This window comes from Anas platyrhynchos, chromosome 14 (genome assembly GCF_047663525.1).
Source record: "Anas platyrhynchos isolate ZD024472 breed Pekin duck chromosome 14, IASCAAS_PekinDuck_T2T, whole genome shotgun sequence".
Taxonomy (NCBI): Eukaryota; Metazoa; Chordata; class Aves; order Anseriformes; family Anatidae; genus Anas; species Anas platyrhynchos.
In genome coordinates this window covers 973,232-994,078 of record NC_092600.1, presented here as the reverse complement: position 1 = coordinate 994,078, position 20,847 = coordinate 973,232, and the positions used below count along the sequence as shown (strand labels likewise).

The 20,847-nt window shown below is 46.5% G+C and overlaps 2 long non-coding RNA genes across 2 annotated transcripts; one reads left to right on the top strand and one right to left on the bottom strand.

The window, feature by feature from the left end:
* The first annotated feature begins 812 nt into the window (after positions 1–812).
* LOC139998656 (uncharacterized) lies at positions 813–7,254 on the top strand. The gene is made up of 3 exons (XR_011803355.1): positions 813–905; positions 1,280–1,419; positions 5,888–7,254. It is a non-coding gene; the product is annotated as an uncharacterized lncRNA (long non-coding RNA).
* Positions 7,255–16,202: 8,948 nt separating this feature from the next.
* On the bottom strand, positions 16,203–18,196 carry LOC119718397 (uncharacterized). Its single transcript, XR_011803405.1, has 2 exons — positions 18,149–18,196; positions 16,203–16,906 (listed from the first exon to the last, which is right to left on the bottom strand). It is a non-coding gene; the product is annotated as an uncharacterized lncRNA (long non-coding RNA).
* Between the last annotated feature and the right edge of the window lie 2,651 nt (positions 18,197–20,847).

The window sequence follows — 20,847 nt, the reverse complement described above, 5'->3', positions numbered from 1 at the left end:
TAACAACTAACACCTGCTGGTGACCCTCTCGATGGGCTGTAGGAAACAGACTCAAACTGGGTTTTCTCTGGTCTTCACCTACATGCCACCATGTGTTGAGAGAACAACAAATTATGACAGATGAGCAAGAATTAGCAAAAAGTTATGTTGTTCCACAAGCAGGAGAAAGATGCTGGGCTTGCCCATGTGTCACCATGGGTTTCATAAAGTCCAGCTTAGCACCCTGCCCATTGAGCCTGTTCCTCCTCCGGAGCTGTCCAGCTCTTTTCATAATTTAGTTTTAAAAGTCTGTTTTTTCACTGTAAACGCCCTGCTTCTGTTTCATGTCTGATGTGGGAGGTACATGTACCAAAACATCTGTGTTCCTAAAGGACAGTCCCAGGATTGTTTTACCTCTGCCAGGAGGTGTCCATGTGCAGAAGCCCCCAGCCTGCTCCCACAGGCCAGCAGCAGGCAGCGAGCACCCAGCGCAGGGCACACGAGCAGGGCTCACGGTGCCACTCGAGAAAGGTGGCACCAGGACACATGAGGGGCATGCCCCAGCCCCGGCCCGGGGCACTGGGAGCAGGGACCAGGGGTGAAGGCGAGTGCTCAGAGCTGATGTTGCTGGGCAGAGGGAGCTGCTCGCAGCTGCTGAGAAGATTTATTTTTCTTAAATTGGGAAGCAGGAAATGATTCCCATGACTAAAGCTTTTTGAAGCCCGTCTCACATTTAATATTTGAAATTATCAGTTTCAGATATATTAACACCTCTCAGCTTTCCCATCGAATAAAGTTGGCCGTGCATTTGTAGCATAGCAACGTGCCCGCAGGCACACTCGAGTTGCCATGGGCGTAGCTCAGACGCACACCTCGGCTTACGCCAGCTTTTCCCCGGGAACAGAACAGAAAAATGCCACCGGCAGGTAAATGCAAGCCTGCTCCCGAGTCAGTGTGTGTGTGTGCGTGTGTGTGTGTGTGTGTGTGTGCGCATGAATGTGTGTAAAATCCGGCTTTCCTGCACCTTGGCCAACATAAGGAAATCTTATTTTCTAAGTTTCTTACATATGAGATTTTGGTGCCTAGCACCTTGTAAAAAGCCAACAACTGCTTCTTGACTCTCACTTCCTAAAGCATTGCTCAGTTTATAGAGAGCCTAGCAGGAACATCCTTTTCCTCTACAAAGACTCATTTTCTTATTTTCTTTCCTCTGATGTGTAACTGTACATGTTATTTTTATGATAGCAGAACAAAACCCCTAGGTCTGTGTCACACAGAGCTAAAGCTGATCCTTTTGCAGAGCCCGGTAGCACAGCTGGCTCCACCTTCATGCCCAGACTGAACCCTGCCTCTGCTCCACGCCTCGTCACCCGGATGAATTGTAATGGATTGTAAAATCCTCACTGGAGGGGGATAATGTTAGTGCAAACATGTTTTACTGTAAGTATTAAATCTTTAGTGAAAGCCTTCATAATTCTTTTATATTCTATCACTAACTATAAATTAGATTTTATTACACTTAATGGTTATAGCAGCCTTGTAGATTCAGCATTCTCTCTTTAGGTCATAATAGCGCATAATGCAGTGTTAATTCTTCCTCCTCTTCAGCTAAGAACTTTAATATGAGAAAAACAAAACCACTAATTATTGTAGGCCTTAATTCAGGAGATGCTGACTGAAAGCAGAGAGGCTGACACGAGGCAGGAGCCAGATCTCCCCAGACGTGCCCAGTCTGTCCCATTAGCGGGTTCTCTTCCCCACCACTGAGCTGTCACACGCATGGGGCACTCAGCAGCACTCTGCTGGCAAAATGCAGTGAATGCTCATAGACTAAAAAAATGCAACTAGGTGATGACTTTGTGTTTTGAATGCAATTCCCACTTTGCCCTTTCACATTTTTCTTATTTTGAAGAGTGGGCATATACACAACATGCTTCACAACAGGAGTTTCTTTTGCTCTTCAGTCCCATCGTACCTACCTCTGGTATGCAATAATTTACTTGCTTAAAGAATATTGTGGTGTTTAACTAAGGACTGTCAAGCCACTTGAGGTGCTTGATGACAAATTTTATTATTTATTATCAGAATAAGCAGCCCCTGATGAGTAAAAATACAAATTACTGCCAATAAGCTCACATGCACAAGTCCATCTAGCTTTTGAGGCGATTGTTTCACATTGGTGCTGAGTGAAGGCCTCCTGCCCATCGAACTTCCCTGCAGCTATCACAGCCCACGGGGCACACACACATCCCTCTGTGCTCAGAGGAGCTCGGAGTGTGGGAAGAGCCCAACCACCCATTGCAGCGATGCGATACGATGCGATATTCAGCCAGTGCTTGTGTTTAACAGCGTACCTTCTTATCAGCCTTGAGGATATTTCAGTGCTTAAAGTGACAAGAACAGCTCGACTGAAAACAGAATTGGTTAGAACGGAAGGGGAGCTAAATGCAATTGTGCAGTTCCGCAGCAGAACCAGGTGACCACAGCACACACGATCAGGGTGCCCCAGGTTCACAGTCAATGATTTTGCCTTCCACGGGTGCAGGAATCCCAGCGTGTTGCGCTGCCTGAATTTAAACTGAATTTGGTTTGCCCAGTTTAGGGAAGAACATCAGAGAAGAGAGTACGTCAAGGACGTCAGTGCAAACTGATGAGTCAAGACATAGACCTGAAACATCGATGTGTTAGCAGCTTGGATTTTTCCTGCCAGAGGCTCTCCAACCAGTCATACAACCTGCTGTGAAGATTGTACCAGTGCACTACTGCTACCTGTGCAAATATTTGTCTAGCTAGCCAAATTCAGGGGCAATCCTACCTGGTCAACAGACACCTCATCTAGTCCAGCTGTGTCCTCAGTTACACAGACTGCCCTGTTGAAATTAAGTGGGGTAGGCATTACACGGAACACGAGATTAGAGGTTATGCTTTGATTCTAGCAACCTTTGTAGACCTCAGTGAAGACAAACGCCCCCCTCGCCTCCCACATCACCCCCATGTCAGGTGTTGGCCAAGCATACACTGGAAGACTGTTGGCAAGAGATCAGACAAGAAGGGGGCAAAACACAGATTTGAAGTGAATTACTTTAGGTCACAGGGCAGCTGCAGAGCTGGAATGGAAAATAACCTCTCTACTGTATATTCTAATGTTTTACAAGCTGGATTTCAATACTCCACACAGTTCCCTGTCATTTATTTGGTAGTGGGCCAATACAACTGAAATCATATCCTCCCCTCTGTTTTGTCTCAATTTTTATTGTTTTCTTATGTCCTAAAACTTTACAGATCATTACCACTGCCATTTCGTCATCTCCACCTTCCCCTCAGTGCACATACATCACAAAACTGTAATATTCTATACACATTATTACAGTATATGCCCAATATTAATCACGGAGAATGAACAGAAATGCTTGACATTACTCTAACATGAAATGGAAAATACTTCCAGATATGCATGTGCTGTCTCAGATGTAGACGTAGCAGAGGCACTTTGCAGTATTTTAGTTGTATTTGGTGCCAGTGGGGATTCACAAGCAGTGCTACCACGAAGGCAGACGGGGCACAGACAGTTTGTTCCAATTCTGCAGTGCTGTAAAGCAGCATTTTATCGACTATGGCATGATTTCCCTTAGCAATTGCTGTGATGAAGCTATTAGAAAGGTAAGGATTTTTAAAAATCACAGAATTAAAAAATCTTTAGTTACATAAACTGCACAGATTTTCACAGCTTTTAACTGTAGAATGCAGATATCAGAAGGAACACGGTGTTATCTCCTTTAATTTCGAGGTTTGGGGGGGCCTGAAGTCCAGCTGGGATGATAGGAGTTAGGTCCAATAGAAATTGACTCCTATTCAAGCACCAAACATGTGTGGTTTAAAATGCTGCCACTATTATTTTGACAACTCCTCGGTTTTGTTTTTAAAATTCTAGGAAAGTCTCACACATTAATAGAAGCCCCTGTTCCCGAGCCAAGAGCTAAAAAGTCTGTCTTTGCAGGATGGTCTAGGCAGGAAGAATCCAATACCTGATACATGACTGATTAACACAAATGGATGTTCTGGAGATGAAATTATTCCCCCTTTCTCCTCCTCACCCCATACATGCATCCCCAGTTAAAACTCACATTGTTACTGAAAGAGAAAGGTTAACTTGTTTACCTTTAGATATCTCATGTCACAGACTACTTTCAGAGGCTCAATATAAATTAAAAATAGTGAACAATGGTAGCAAATGAAACTTTGATGCTAATGATGGCTTCGCTGTTTGGTCTTGTATAGTGGTTACTCAAAAGTGTACTCAGATCTTGAGCAGCAAGCTAAGGTTATGCACAACTCTTTCCCGCTTGCTCTCTTCAAAAAGTTTGTTTTCATGAAGATTTCACAGGAAATAGTGAAAACCTTAGCTCATATCCCTAGATGAATCTTTTGACAGCAACTGCATCCACGGAGCTAATCCTGTCTTGAACTATAGACACAAATTTGGCATGACAGCCAGCACATAGATGGACAGTTTTTGAAATGCTTTTCAAACGTGGCCGTGAAGTACTTACTGCAACTAGGCTGAGGGAGGAAATCCTCGAAAGGGAGGCAGCGTTTAGTAACCTTCTACTTCCCCCAGAAAGTATCTTGGAGCCTTTCTGTGTTTCATCATCAAGGTGTTTTTACAGCAATATTCCTGGGCGACAGCTCACGTACTCTTACTGAATGCATTAAACATTCCCATGATTTGTTAGGAACATGCTATTAGCTTTCTGATCAAGGATTTCAGTTACTGACCACAATTTTCCATTACCAAATCTGCATTCTTCACTAATGCATCCCAGAGCCTTATCTGGCACTGACCAGAGGAAAAACAAAGGCTTTGCATGCACAGATGACTTTTGGGGTCAAGAGCACTTTATCAAAATGCATAGACCAAACAGAGGCAGACATGAGTGACACACTTGTCCTGCTATGTGTCTGGGTACAGCCTTACCCAGGGCACTGCTGGCACAGGGCCTCTTGCCCCCAGCCCCAGCCCCCCTCCTGTCCCACTGGCAGCCAGGAGGGGTGCAGGCTGGGAAGGAGGGGGGGTTCTCCCAACAAGTTTCAGATGGAAGTGATGTTCAGTGCTCTGTCAGCTGTGCATCGAGCTATACCAGCACCGACAGGTATATAAAGGAAGAACAAACTATTTGTTATTTAATTAAAACCACCATCTAAGTGGCAAACCTGTCTATGTTCATAGCTGCTGTATGGCTGCAGGTCCGGGCAGCAAATAGTTACCAGCCTATTGCAACAACTACAGAAGCAAACACAGTATTTCCTAATTAGCTGTTTTCATAAAATTGATTAACTGTAGGCAGATAGGCAATCACCAGGAATTTATGGAAAGCTGTTTTACAGTCAGCACATGCAACACTGAAGTCATTCGGGTGCTCGAGCATCAGGGCCGCCTCTCATGGCGATCAGCTCTGCAGGATTACCTCCCATTACTCTGAGAATACAGAATTACAGAACTACTCCTATTGCTGTGCAGGCCCCCTGCGGGGGGGGACTGGAAGGCCCCTGCGCCTTCCAGCAGCTGATCTGGCATACAACTGACTGCTCCCCAAACTACAGCACACATCCTGCAAGCTGGCAGCTTTTTTTTCCCCCCCCGCCCCCAAAGACTCCTTTGCCAGGTCTGATTCTTCTGTAGTTTTGCAGCTAATTAATTCTGATAAAAGGAAAAGCTCGGTGTCAGCTCCCTGCCCCAGCTGATTTTGTTTACTTTTTTTTTTTTTTTTAATTTCTAACTTTACTTTTCTTCTTGCTTTCTGAAGAACTTCAATTCCCCTTGAAACACAAATACATTCCAGCTAGACCTCAGGACTTATGTTTGTTATTGTAAAAACCCCGTAATGACTCCTGGCTTTCTTATTGACAGGACCTCTTGCCAAACTAGGACTTACTCCGTGCAACAGCTGAAGTTGGCAGCCACAGCTCTCAGAGAAACCTCAAAACTTCACAGAGGATTAACTAAGGTGACATTGAGATTCAACAGCATCTTAACACCATCTGTTCCCTGATAAAATCCTCCTAGAGGGGAGAACTCTCTAACTGGTTTTGCCTCAGCCTTGATGCTTTATGGCTCTCCTGCTGTCAGGAGCTGCGGCTGCCCCCCCCACGTCCCACCTGTGCCCCTCTGGGCAGGAGCTGGGATTTATCGCCCCTGCTGCCAAGGGAGCAGCTCACCCGGCTGCCGGGTCTCCATCAGATGCGTTTGTCAGCCTTGAGCCTGGCTTCTTTGTCATTGTTGTGTGTCCCCCTCCCACAGCTTGAGCGTAAAGACAAATGGACTTTCTGCTGTTCAGATATTGCACCCCAGACAGAGCTGTGCAGACACCGCAGTGACAGACACTTCGGGTCTGTGCTGCTACGAGCACCGCCTCTACCCGAATGCACCTCTTCAAACTATTTTCTGATCCTCTTGGGAAGATGCTCGGAGGTTGACATTCCCTCATGAGTTCAATAAAACCTGAGCTGTTTGCTGCTGGTCCCGCAGCCAGCACCCCACCACTGCTCCTCTCCCAGCAGAGCCACCCAGTGCTGAACCATCTCCTCCACCAGTTTGTGTCACCCCACGGTCCTCACCCCGAGGGAGGGGTGAACACAACCACTTTAAAAGACAATGTGACACAAACCACGGGCCTCCATCGCCACAGGTACCCACTTCAGCTGGGTCTGCTGGAACAGCACGCCCTGGTGTCTGCACGTGTGTCTCCTTGTGTCCCTGGGGAGCAGGGGGATGAGCTCTGCTCCACGCAGCCAGCCCCTCACCTGTGGCCATGCCCATGGGGCAAGCACCACGGTTAATCCTGCAGCAAAGAACCTGGGCTCCTCACTTCTGCCCAAACGCATCTCCTAAAATGTGTTGGAATACAAGGAAGCCACGCACCTGGGCACCTGAGGAAACAGTCCTCAGTGATTTATTTATTTTTTTAAGTTAAAGATGCATGGTAAATTGCTTGCAAGTAGCAGCATTGCGGGCTGGAGAAAAGCAGTGTAGTTAACAATTTAAATGATTAGCTGAGCTCAGGAGATCCAGCCACCTCCTAAGTGACTATGAATATTCAGGTAAATATGTTTAGCTGAAATATTGAGTCATCAGCAGACACTACATGCACAAAATGTACTCCTGCCTATTTTTCATTAATTTAAAACACGGTACTGGCAGCCGGTACCCTTGATAGCTCGCCACAACACATCTGTAGTATTTCTCAGGTATGTTAACCTTTGGGTGGGCTTCCTTTCTTCTGGCATGCTACAGGATGCAGAAAATAACAGCTTCACATGCAGCACCTCAGTGTTTGCAGATAAAACTCAAAAGCTGGGGATGGAGGGAAGAGGGAGAAAAGTCAGACAGCACATCACCTCAGACAGAAAGCTCTTATTTACCACAAGGTAGTGCTCCTTAACAGCGAGTCTCAAGGATTTCCACAAAGCAAGGCTGGACGTCCAGCCTAAGGCATCCTCCCTTTTCTAACTCGTGTGCAGTGAATGTGAGCACAAATGGGGCAGCTCAGCAATGACACGAAACAGGAACATCAACTTGCACAGTGAGAGCAGAGAAGGAACATTTATGCAGAAGCAGGCAATGCTTGAGGATTGGGAAGTGGAGATGAACTGCGCAGGAAAGGAACAACTGAATGGGGAGAAAGAGCAGCATTTTCATGGTGGTGTTTCTCACTAAGTGCTGAGGAACGAGGAGAGCTGAACTGGTCTGGATGAAGTTCCACATAACAGCGATGGAATAAAGATGATAAATTCCCGAGATCATAGGAACAGGGGAAAAAAAAAAAAGCAAAATTAAAGGCAGCACTAAGAAAGTGAGAAGCCTGAGATGCTGAAACAAGTCCATAGCAGCCATCACAAGCACTATGGTAAGGAGCTAGAAAGCAGTGCAGGAGAAAAGCCGAATCTCCTGTCCAGCCCATTGAGAGCAAGTTGGCAGCCCAGCTCTCAGAGCAACACGGACTGGCAGAGATATGCTCTGGGAACTGGCAAGAAAAGCTGTCTCATGTGTTTCTCACTAAACTTTCTGAAATGAGCTCTATATTCATTGTTTCAAGACATATCGGGATTTTTATTTTTTTAAACACATTGCACTGACAAATTGCTTTGAGTCATCCATTGGTACGTTGTCTGACCCCTCTGACCAGTGCCACCACATACTGGTGCGACACGTTGCAGACAGGACTGAGGTTGCACAGCGGTCACTGGGGCCCGCAGCCAGCACTGCAGTGCGTGCAGGAGGCCTCCAGCAGCCCGCACCTGGAGAGAGACAAGTGCCACACTGACCTCTGCCTGCTTGGTTCTGGTATTGGAGAACAGGACCAGGAGCAGCTCCTGCCCCAGCCCCACTGATGATGGTACCTCGTTAAGTGGCTGCAGAGCTGGAGCAGCTCCGGGTCACGCTGCTGTGGGGACAGGGACGCAGGGAGCTGTGCCGAGGTCACGTACTGCCCCTGCTCACCTCACACCAGGCAGCGTGACATCAGCTTACAGTGGCAGCAACTTGTGGAGAAAAACACTATTCTGGTAACCCCGGTGTTCGGACGTCCAGATCTCCCGCTGGTCTCTGCCGCTCTGGTCTGGAGCAGACGCTCAGGCTGCAGTTTCCCAGTCCACAGAGCGGAGGCCAATACAACTTTGTCGCTCTGGGACAGTACCAGGAAGTCAGACGAGTAAAGCAGGAGGTAAAGATGTGACTCACAGCTCAAAGGGAAAGTGTTTAATCGTTTCACTCAGAGGCCACATTCTTCCCTCTGACTCTGGCAATAGCTTCCAGCTTTAAACGCAGCAGGGTCTCTGGCAGCCCATGCTGGCATTTCTCCCCCCTCACACACCCAGGGCTGTCTGAGGGAAGGGGCATTTTCATTTGTTTTTCTTTTCAAAGTCTGTCTATTCTTCTAGAAGGGTCTACAGCTACCACATCTCTCCTAGCTCTGTGTTCAATTTGGAAGCCATGCATTCGTAGCTAAAGAAATCCCTGTTCCTGAAGGACACGGCATTTGCCAACATCAACAAATGGTTTGTGTTTGTTTCAGTAAACCCTGCCATCTCATATTTTTAATGTGCTTATGGACGAGGACCAAAGCTTTCCTTACTAGCTGGTGTAGACTTCAGGCTGCTTGTGATCTATTTCTATAGCTTGGCTGCATTAACTTCTCTCCCAAATCTCAGTTCTGCTGCATGGAATTTATGCTTTTGTTCAGCTGTAGCTGTGCAACTCCAGTTCTTTCCAAGGCTGCATGAGGCCTTTGGTCATTCTGTGTTAAATTCCCAATAAGAAAACCTCATCTACTGTACAAAGCCCATATTGTTCTGGAGGAACATCTTGAGTGCTGCATAACCCAAACAATCTGCTGCTGCTTCTCCAAGGGCACGTTAAAAACGTGTGTGCGGGCCGCATTTTCAGAAGTAACTCTTTGGAAAGTTACCACCAACAGAAGCAAAACTATTTAGTGGTACCACCTAACTCAGAACTTAATGTCTTAATAAATCTCTCCATGACTTCTCACATGAACTTGCTGCCGTGGGACAGATACCCCATACCACCTTCTCCAAGAGGGCACAAGCTCCAGATGTACTCAGGGCTCAGCACCACAGCCACTGCAGTTCCAAAGTTTGACAACCTAAGGATATAGGGGTGGAGCTACTACGAAGGGCTGGGGTGAAGGCAATGAACAGCAGCAAAAAAAAAAAAAAAAAAAAAAAAAAAAAAACACCCACAAAAAACACACCTTGAAATGAATACATAGAGTATTTCTGGGGAATTGGTTAACCTGGAAGGCGAGTCTGAAAGTAGAAGGTACCCATTAGTGAGGTTAGCTAATGCACCAGCAGAAGAGCACCATGGTGAGGCTGATGACAGCCCAGCACACAGCAGCGCACAGCCAGCTTGGGAGAGAAATACTTGTTTGATCAAAGGAATCCCTAGATACTCAAAAACATTTTACTGAAGAGCAGTGAAAAAACATTGTTAAGGAGCAGAGAGTATTGATAATTAACCTCCGACACTTCTTCATAATCATATTCAGCAGAACTTAGGGTTTATTATCAGCTTTAAAACAATCTTATTAATAAACAGTCAGGCTCATTTCACTATTGCTTTGACTTGCTTCTTTAATCTGCATTCTCCTCCCTGCCCCATGCAGTTCCCCCCACCCGCCAGCCCAGCCCAGCCAACCCAGCACAGGCTGTGGTGTATTGCCAGGAGAGCTGGGAAGGGCTACAAACTGCCTCCAGGTCAAGCTTGGTACCCGGACACTGCTGCAAAGATTTGACTCTTTAATGATGATTTTCATCACTAATGCCCATGATAGTCTTGATTACGAGCAACAGTCTCAGTTAGGTTTGACAGAGGCGAACCTCCACACCCAGTGCTCCCGGCTCCCCACGGGGCAGGCTCGAGAGGATGGGCAGCACAACACAGGAGCTGGAAGGTCCTTCGTGGTGGTGACTGCCTCAGCCATAGAGCCAAACCACACCTCAAGAGACAGCTTACACACATACAAACAACTGCAGCAGGACCACTGAGCGTTATGCCAGGGGTTATTAAGGTGAGCGGCACAAAGTCCTGCTTACAAAGGTGGCTCTGATGCTCCTCCATCCTGAAGCTGTCTGACTTCAGCCTGTCCAGAAGGGCTTAAACTCTCGCCAGGGAACTATCCCTTGGGGCACTTTTTGCTGGCTGCTGTTTGCAGAAACACAGAAAAGCTTGTTTTAGAGCAAGGCAGCGTCCTCTCCTCCTCCCCAGCTGGACCGAGACGCGCAGGTCCCTGAGAAGCGGAGTCTGAGCACACGAGCAGCCCCCTGCCCAGTCCAAGGTGCCCTGGGACCATGAGGCCAAACACCAGGCAGGGACTCAATTGCTGCTAGAGAGCAACCGTGTTTGCATACTGAGTTCTTTACAGATTAACAGCGTTCGTCCTGACATGGGGATATTTCATCTCCAGTAGTACGAAAGTGAGAGACAAAACCAAGTTGCATAATTTCATTAAAAATAATCCAGCCCTTTCTCACCATCTGCAAACTTGGGGTGCAGCATATCTGTAATACTGACTGCAGAGAAACAGCTGCATTATCTCTGATCTTTGAGCAAGCTGTGTTGTTGCACTCGGTGAACATTCGCATTACAGTCCACAAGCTCTTCTCACTTCACTCAACACATGTATCTTATTTAAACAAGCTTAGTGGTATGAGGAGTAAAGGAGAACTGGGAATAAAAAGCAGTGAGGGGAGAAGTTATGAACAATGAAGTAACAAGTTTTCCACAATCTTACATTTACTTACAAATTTTTAGCTATTTCATGTCTGCAGAGTACATAAATTTATGCTTAGGAATACCAGCCCACAGAAGTGTAACAACTTAGAAAAACTGTTAAAAAAGCAAACCTACAATAGAAAAGGGCAAACCCAGAAACTAAGCACATGCAAATTTCCATTAACTTCAGAAAAATCAGGATTTTATCCAAAAGTCAGTAGAGATTTAGCCAATAAAATGGCCAAGGAAAACAAGGTATAGCTAGGAATGCCCGTAGTCTTCCAAGCACTGGTTTAAGTATAGCGTATGGATAGTACTGGACTTACTTGAACCTACTCCCACTTGGCAGGAAAGCTAATCTTTTTTCCTCCCACAGCTGTCTATATAGATGTCCTGTCTTTTTTTAAATATGTCTAACATCTAATTTAATGCCTATTAAGTGTTCCCCATCAGATATCATTTCTTTCATTTTAGGGGGGAAAAAGTGATATAGCAAAAACATAATTTGCTCATGCTACAAAAAAAAGAATATAGAGATATTCGTGAGAAGTTATTAACAAAATAAGCAGTTTCTTGGGAATGCTCGTACAAGACAACCCCCTATGCCATGCAGCATAATCTTGCAGAAGCTGAATACAAAAACAGTGAGGGAACCCCCGTATCAGACCTGGGGGGTGAGGACAGCATGTCCTGCAGGGCTCAGCATCCATTCTCCAGCTCAAGAGATACAATAGCACATACAAAATGTTCTAAGTGCCTTCGATGGACTCCGCACTTGGTCCTAACAAGGAAAGAGGAAAACAAAATTTCATCCACCACTGACATTAAAAAGCAGGCTGTTGGCCAGCCTCGCATTTCTCACATCCAAGAGTGCAAAATAAATGTGTAGTAAATGTGGGTAAATAATCTGCCATGGTTCCCACCCACAAGCACCAGAGCAGAACGAGCACACAGGACCCGCAGGGTGTCTTGGCCAAGGACCTCACACCCTTCCCTTACTTTACCATAAACAAGCCCCCCAGATGACTTTTGTAAAGGACAAGTAAATGGCTACGTAGCATCACTGTGAAAAAAGATGGTCCGCTTTGTTCTGATGGGTAGACTAAGAGGGCAACTCACCAGAATGCCTCATTAAAAATATTTTAATGTTTCACTTCAGTTCCAACCTTTTCCTTTTAACTTTTTTTTTTTTTTTTCTCCAGCAAACATTAACTAAGGTTTCAAACTAAACGTTACTCCCAGTTTAAGAGGTCATTTTGAAAGAAGTCCTTTTCTAAGATCTTAAATTAGAAGGCTTGGAAGAAACATACCCTTTTTATGAATGGTTTTTGTTTCATAAATATTTTCTGATTGAAAAAGAGGTCTTCAAAAGTTTTCCAAATACTTCCATACACAAGTAAATGTATGATTACTTTGGTAATTAGAAACACGACAACTCTTATCATATGACCCTCAAATACTGGTAACTGCATACTGCTTTTCTATATTCTCCCAGAAGTTTTAAGAACTGACAGCGTTATTCTCCTCTGCATGCCCAAAACAGCTGAGCATACATGAAAAAATTCCCAGACATCCTTCACAAACCATGGGAAGTGAAAAACCCTCTCAGGTAACAAGTTTAGATTTTGCTGGGTCCACCAGGATCAGAAATAAGGCCATCGTTACTGTAAAACAAAAAGGCAGTAAGACTGTGCAGCTCGTTCTCCAAGGCAGAGGAGCAGACAGAGCACACCTCTTCCCCCTCCGACAGACGCAGATCTCTGCTTCCAGCACGCTCAAGGAAGCATTTGCCTCCATGTCTGCCCTTCCCAATCCCACCACAGTTCACCCAAAGAAGGTGACAGTAGCTCTTCTTCAGAGAAATTTATCCACAGCCAGGGCAGACACCCCTCAGCTTTGTCTCCAGCACTGCCAAGGCAAGGACATGCCTCACACCCTCATCCCCACAGAGGGGTCCCCCCCCAGGAAGGTGCCATAGCAGGATCCTTCTGCCCTCACCAGCCTGAAGCCCCACAGTGATTTTATTTAGGTGCTTGTATTTGTCTCATTTTCTCCCTGAAATCCTGCGTGGGCTATGGATTATCGCTGTTCCTTGGTTTAGGCAGGGGTGACATGATTTCTAAACATATTCCTTCTCAATAAAAAGGTGACAAATAAGTTTAACCCATTACCATTTGAACAGGTAATTTTGTTTCCGTGAGTTATGATTCATCTTTCTCCCTCTCAGAATCAAATCTGCCATTCAGGTGCCTTCCTGTGAGGTATGGTCAGGGCCTTAATCCGTCATTTCCTCTGCAAGAAGGCCTCTGGCTAGAAAACAAAGTTTGATGTATGAAACACTTCAATTTTCCCAGAATACCCAAGTTTTCGATGCATCAAATGTAGGGTCAAGGGATTTTTTCTTTATTTCCTTTCAGATATTTAAGTGTGCTTTGAGCATGTTCCTTTTGCTTCAGGTATGTTTAATAACTTTATTTATATGACATTCTCAACAAAAGTATCCAACAAGAAGCTAGAATCAGTAAGGACAGCATACAAATTAAAGGAAGCAAAACTCTTTATTAAAGAGTTGTAAATCTATTTAGATGAATACACTGAACTTCAGAGATGCCGCCGAATATCAGTGCAGCCTACATGAAACATGTCTGGTAACAAATGCTGTTCTGCTTCTCCAGCCCTACCCCTATTATCCTGTTATTGAGATTAATACTGATATTAAAACAGCAACTGGTTGAAATACCTGGATGGGACTTTCTGAGCCTCCTCTGCCCTGTGCTTCAATAGCATTAGCTTTGCATTCAGAATCAATACTGAATTTTCAGTACCACATAGAGAGCCTCCCCTGGCAGTCCTAATAACATGTTTGTTTTAGCTAAATAGTGACACTGCATTCATCAGGGCATTGGCTTTCAAAACAGTCCTGAAGGTAATGCTGCATTTTTACTAAATGCTCAATTTAAGTCCAAGTGGTTTTCTCTATTACAGCATGTGTATTAGTGTCCAGCAAGGGCACTTGAGGATAGAAGGGTCACCATATGGAGACACAAGTCTTGCTCCAGAGACCAAACATTCTTAATAGAAAAGACTGATAGAGTAAATAGGGCAATAGTTCAAGAAGCCTCTTGGTTCAGCATAAGATGCAAACATTGCAATGCAGCATTAAAATGTCACACTGACTTAAATATGTGGCTCGCTGCCATTTCTTTGGATGTTTATGTAGCTGCCCAGCACTGAAGAGTAGAGACCACTACATTATTAACCTCTTCATGGTGCACCAAGTGCCTGTATCTTATGTTAGTGCCTCTTAAGAGATCAACTCTACACAATTCCGTAAGTTATGGGCTAGCATTTATTATCGGACTAGTTTAACAGAGTAAAGCTATTAGAGGAAAAAGTAACAAAATCTCATAGCTGAGACAAGGTTGGGAACCCAGAAAAGTAGGTTGCTTTACAAACCACACCATACACTTCAGTTTTCATTCAGTAAAGTGGAAAGACAGACTCCTCATGTTAAAATAAAGCTGCAAATGTCTATGTAGACACAAACAGTTGTGAAAGCTTTGCCAGAGTGAGTGGAAGAGGTGGAAGCGTTACTTTAGGATAGCCCAGACTCCCAGCACCTACAAGAGGCAGAGGGCAATTCCTTGAGTTTTGTCCTGGGAATTCAGAAGGGTCATTCCCCAGGATGTCCTCAGGAACTCAGCACTGGTGGCACAGAGGGTCCTTTGCGAGCATCAGACTGAATCCTCTTGGGACTCCAGGAGCCTCCAGGGCTGGTTTTCCCATTTAAGAGCAGCCCCAAGAGGCCAGGGACTGCTCTTATCACAGCCAGAGCCCCCGGCCCAGGCATCTACAGCTAAGGGTTCCCATACCAGCCCCTATGAATGAGCTTGTCCTAGAGTTCTGCTCCTCATGCAGAATATTTTTCTTTCCTCGCTCTCCAATGTGACTGTTTTTCATGAAGGGAGAAGAACAGAACCTGTAGGTGATTAGAAAAAAAAAACACTTGGGATGCAATGCCTGAGTCCACTGCTCTAACCCACCCCTTGCCAACAGGACTGAGCCCACCCATCACTCCATGCCCACCACTTTGGGGCCTCCTTCCCAGGCAACTTCTTGTGGCTTGGATTGGCAGAATCAGCCTACTTCCACCCCCCTCCTAAGTGATTAAAAAAGGAGATGCAGGATGAAGACAAACAGAGCAATTGTATAACTGCAGAGATGTCATCAACAGGAGATTTCAGAGCCTTGTGCAGAAATCACAAGTTTTACTGCCTCTTGCCCCAGAGTGCCACATCCTGCTGCACTGAAGGAAATGACTACAGCAACTGAAGGCAATTTGCTGCAGTCTCAGAAGAACGATCAAGCAGACACAGCATTAACGATGGCCCAAGCATTCACTGACAGAACAAAAATAAAATCCCAAACCCAGGAGGGGCTCCTCAGTGGGACAAGGCATACGAGGGGAATGCTCGAAGAGGGTGGAGAAGCCCCGCTGCCAGGCCATTACTTCTCCAGAGTCACAGCACTTCCTATCAGCAGCAGCTTCTCTCCTCCATATTTGCAATTTTTCATGCTCTTGCAATATAAACAGTAATGACTATGGGTAAATGTTAGCTTTCAATGACAACCACTGTATGTATGGATTTCATACAGTTTACTTTCAGTGTTTTGGTTAAAAGGTCAGAGTAGTGCTCAAATATTTGGAAGAGGCATGAAATTTATAGCACCTAAAAAATTACAGTGCATAGTAAACACACATGTACCCTATTTATATGTCTATACATATAAAGAGAAACAGCATGGCCTTGGCAGCTAATTTGTTCCTGCCAGAATGCAGGACACAAGGAGCAACCTCCTGTGTGCACAGCTTCGCCCCTCGATGCTCTTTGTAAGTGCCCTCGTTCCATGGCACACATTAAGCTAATGCATATTTCTGTTTACATTATCTTTATTTAATTAAATGCCGCTTCTCATACACTCACACTATTTAGCTGACACTCACAGCTCTCCCTCTGAATTGAGGAAAATTTCCTTTCTGTGGCCCCTTCTCCAGATGTTTTTGTCCTTCGGCAGCGATGCAGGATAAATCCAGCTGCGGGAGAAGCCGGCGGCACGCCTGAAGCCGTCCCCATGCAGGGCACAGCACAGCGCCTGCCCCAAGGAGCTGCATCAGGATGGGGCTGGGGGGGGGCAGCGCTGTGCCCCCAGCATCCAAGGGCTTGGCACTTGATCACCAAGAACAGCAGCATGAAACACGGGCAGAGCGGGACAGTCAGCCAAGGGAGATGTGGCCATGCAAATAGGGTTGAAGCCCGCTGCCAACCTGCCCTATGTGCAACCCAGTGCCCACCCTGCACCCACCTCCAGCAGGGCTTTGCTGGGGGCTGGTGGACAGGAGGGAGCCGATGTGCCTGGCCTCGCTAGCACGTACAAGAGCAACTCCATGAAAGTTTAATTATGATTAATAAAAGGATTGCAGCTGCAGCTTGGATTTTGACATTATAAAGCTCATTTCTCCAGTCATTCCAAGAATGACTTAAGTTCACTGCTTGCAGTTCCAGCTTTGGTTCAGACACAGCACCCGGTGGTAACAAGCCTGGCCTCTTCAGAGGTCTCCTCCTGATAAAGCAGAGCCTTCAGATTTCACAAAGTAAAACAGCTGTATTTAGTGAACTCAAAGCAAGAGTGTGTTTATTATTAGTAGTAAGAGAAACAATACATTCAGTTTCACAAGTTTTCCCTACACAAAACTAGCAAAAAAAAAAAAAATAGAAAAGTAAAAGCTTCTGACCTCATTTACTAGGAAATGGGGAAGGCTTCCAATTCTGAACAAACTCAGCACAAGCAGAACAATGCAAATAGATGAAGATTACCTATAAAGTCACTTGTTCATAAGACCAATGTATGATTTGTGGGATTAGCCCAATTATCTTCACAATTTCTCTATACAACACATACCCCACAAGCCACATCCTCTGTGCTTGCAGATACAGCCCTAAAACAGCTATTGCTTCTGCCCTCTTTGTTACCACAAAACATAATTGTAGGCTTCTGCTCTAAGATGTTGAAGTTATCCCAAAGATTAATCAAATTGTTTTTCAGGAATATCCAAATTCTGAGTGAGAATGCCCAGTGGATTCAGCCTCTGCCCTTTCTGCTGCAGCATACCAGCTGCCACTGTGGCCGAGCTGCTTCAGAGGAAGGGCACTGGAGCTGTCACTTGTCTCTACAAGTTTTTAAAGAGACTGATACTTCCTAGGTTGGTAAGTTACCAAGAGGAGGAAAACTTAACAATAAACTTCAGGATTCTTTGCGTGGAAAGCATTTTAAGAAGCTCATAATCAGAATATCATGGTCATTTTGACTTACATCATCTCTTGCTCTTTGGTTTATTTTTAGAATTTTAGTTGCCATAACAACATAAAGTATTTTACTACATGGTCTATATACTGACAAGAGTTTGTTCTTTCCTTAGCATCCAGTAGAGCCTTGACTGCTGCCAGCACACCAGGGGGAAGAACAGGGCAGCACCAGCACGCAACAGCAGCGTGCCATGCATGGGCAGCAAGGAGAAACCCCACAGCCAGGATAAAGCTGCAGTACCCCGGACACAGGGAGCATGAAGCACTTGGAGAGGGGCAAGGGACCAGAGGAGCTGACAGCTGAAGGAGAACACCAAAGCCTGGCAGGGAACACAGAGCACCCCACAGGATGCAGCAGCCACCCTCACCCCGCTTGCAGCAGGACACACAGACCTGGAAGAGGGCTGCTGAACAAGCTCCCCCCTTGTGCCCTTCAGGCCTGTTCACCATCCAACAATTTCAGACCTCTTCTGGGTTGCAACAGCCATCACGCAGCCCCCAGCAAAGCCCTTACCTGAAGCCAAGCCTCTCTGCAGGCACAAGGGGACCCTTCAGAGAGAAGCAAGCACCCCACATGGCTGCACAGATAAGCACGGCCATGTGGAGAGGACACCCCTGTGCAAATGGACCACACCTGCATGGATGGGGCACACCTGCAGCCTCTCCCCCCCTCTAAAGCAGCACATTGCCCAACCTGTAAGTATCACAAACTGTGAACAACCAACTAATTAGCTAAGTAACTAGCTCCCTCCCTGCTGCTGCAGCGTGGAGCACTGCTCAGGGCATGCCGTGACGGTGTCTGTCCCAGGACCCTGCAGCAGCCCGGGGCTGGACCTGCAGCGCTCTCCTTGCTGCCATCCTGCCTTGCTCAGCTCCCAGGGCCTCATCCTCTCTGCTTGCCTACCCTGCTTGCTTGTGACCTTTTGAATATATATTTTCACTAGTAAATAGCGCTGTTGCTGTAGCCACGATGACCCAAGACTATAAGCAAGGAACGAAGGGATGCAAGAGTGCCTCTTGTGCTGACGCTGACTGTGTACAGCTGGGACCGGGGGGGCTTGTTAAACCTCCTCCCGCCTGCCAGACTGCTCACAAGGCACAGGGCAAAGGGCAACACGCGGGAGTGGAGGAGCAGAGGCTCAGCCCCTCAGTGGCATGGTTTTTACTGGTGCAACGAAAGCAGGACTGGGGGGCTTTCAGGGGGATCTCTGCGGGCTGCTGCAGTGGGCTGTGGCAGCACCTCCTTGGCACTAGTTGTGTACACAGACTGCTTATTGTTTCAAAACATGCCTTATCTGAAATGCACGTCTTCTGCTTAATCAGTACTTTGCTTCCCAAGCGCTGTCTGGTCACCAGGTAACTGGAGGAAGGGAGCTGTGAATGCTGAACCCAACTCAGACTGCCGAACGATTGCTAAATACAGTTCTCAAATGTTTTCAAGCACTTACTCTCCTCTATGTATCTTTCTTGCAAGAAAAAAAATGACAGTTATTTGCAAACAAAAGAAACCCGAGGCAGTGACGGCGGGTTAGTGAGCTGTTTCGCATCAGTGTGCCAAAGCTGTGCCGCCGGCAGCCCCCGCGGCAGCTCAGCCTTCCCCGGGGGTCCTTGCGGGGCCGGCTGCACTCAAACCCAGTGCGCAGCTGAAGTAAACACATTCCGTTTTCAGGCAACCAAAGGACTTTAATTAAAACCAGCGAAAAGGGTTTTAAGTATAGAAAATACTGGTCTTCTCCAAAATTATTTGTTCTGCCTGAAAGCTAACGCTGCTTTAAGTCTGTTTTTGTAAGTCTCTTGGACCTGAATTATGGCATATTAATTACGGCCAGAGGCAACGAAGAAGTGTTATTCCTTTCCAAAGAAGATGGAGAAACTCAGTTAAAAATAGATTATAAGGCAGTGCTGTCAGGAACAGGCATTCTCCTGCCTCCGCTGGATTTCTGTTTTCCATAGAACAAAGAGGAATTTGCTCACAGAACATATGGAATTTGTGTATTACTCAGCATAATTAAGTGTAACTGCTTAAATGAGTGCAGTGACTGTGGAGGTCACTGGAGCAGCCATTAGCTTCTCCCTGCTAAGTCAGTCATTGGTTCTGCGAGGAGGCAGTTGGCCAAAAAATCATTATCCTCCCCCACCCCCTTTTTTATTATGGTTACATGGATTTTTTAACTTCTGTTGGAAAGGATGAGAAGCAGCTGTATGCACATCGTAACACCCGAAGGAGAGGAGCAGCGTGTAGGGCTGCATTAGCAGTACTGGGCAAAATGTGCTGGAAGGTCCGAAATCAGCCCTGGAGAACCTGATCCCAGTGATCCGTGGGGCTCTTGTAGGACCGATGTCACCTGGAGACGTTGCTGAACTTCTCCAGGAAAGGAGCACAGAACCAATAAATGCCTGCCACCTCCTCTGGAAGAAGAAAGGAGTTTTCTTTAAAAACTTTAGCCATATAGCCAATGGAAACTTTTGCTAATTCTCAGACCAAGGGAGGATCTCTGTCCTTACGCTGAGGCGGAGGGGTGCTCCCGGTGCACCACCGCTCCTTCAGCGCCGCGTGTCAGACCCGCGGCTTCATCCAGCACCACCGAGAGGATGTCCTGGCTCGGTGCCCCCGGCCACCTCCCTGTCCCCGCAGTGTTTTTGTGGCTCTGCCTCAGTGCTGAGGCGAGGGAGCGGAGCTGGCTGCAGAGGAGCCCGGCGGCGCTGGGGAGCCCCGGGCGGGCGGCACACGGGGCGCGGGGCCGGCGTGCACCGACTGCCATCTCGTGGCCTGACGGAGCGGGCACTCCGTGTTCTTGCCTGGTTTTTAGCTCTCACAGTGGTTTTGTGTCCAGCAGCGCCCGAGGATTTAGGCGGAAGGCTCAGGGGGGTGGAGGACACCAACCCTACCTGGACGCTGCCCACCGCTGCTCTGGGCTCGCCTTACCTTTCCTCCTGCTGCCTGCAACGTCCCCAGTGGGTTGGGGATCAAGTTATATTTGCTCTGCTTTTTTCCCTTATTGATCTTGTGTTTTAACTTTTCAGGATATTTTGCTTAAAAAGCAAGGCCAGAGAGACTTTGTGAGAAGTGTTTGGAACCCTCTGGTTCATTATTGGTGCTCCTTCTCCTAGAACAATTCCACATCAGTGGTGTAGGATGCTCCAGTCCTGCTCACGCTTTATACAGGGAAGTTTGGGGACCCTCCCAGTGGCCTTGTCACAACATTCTTTTGT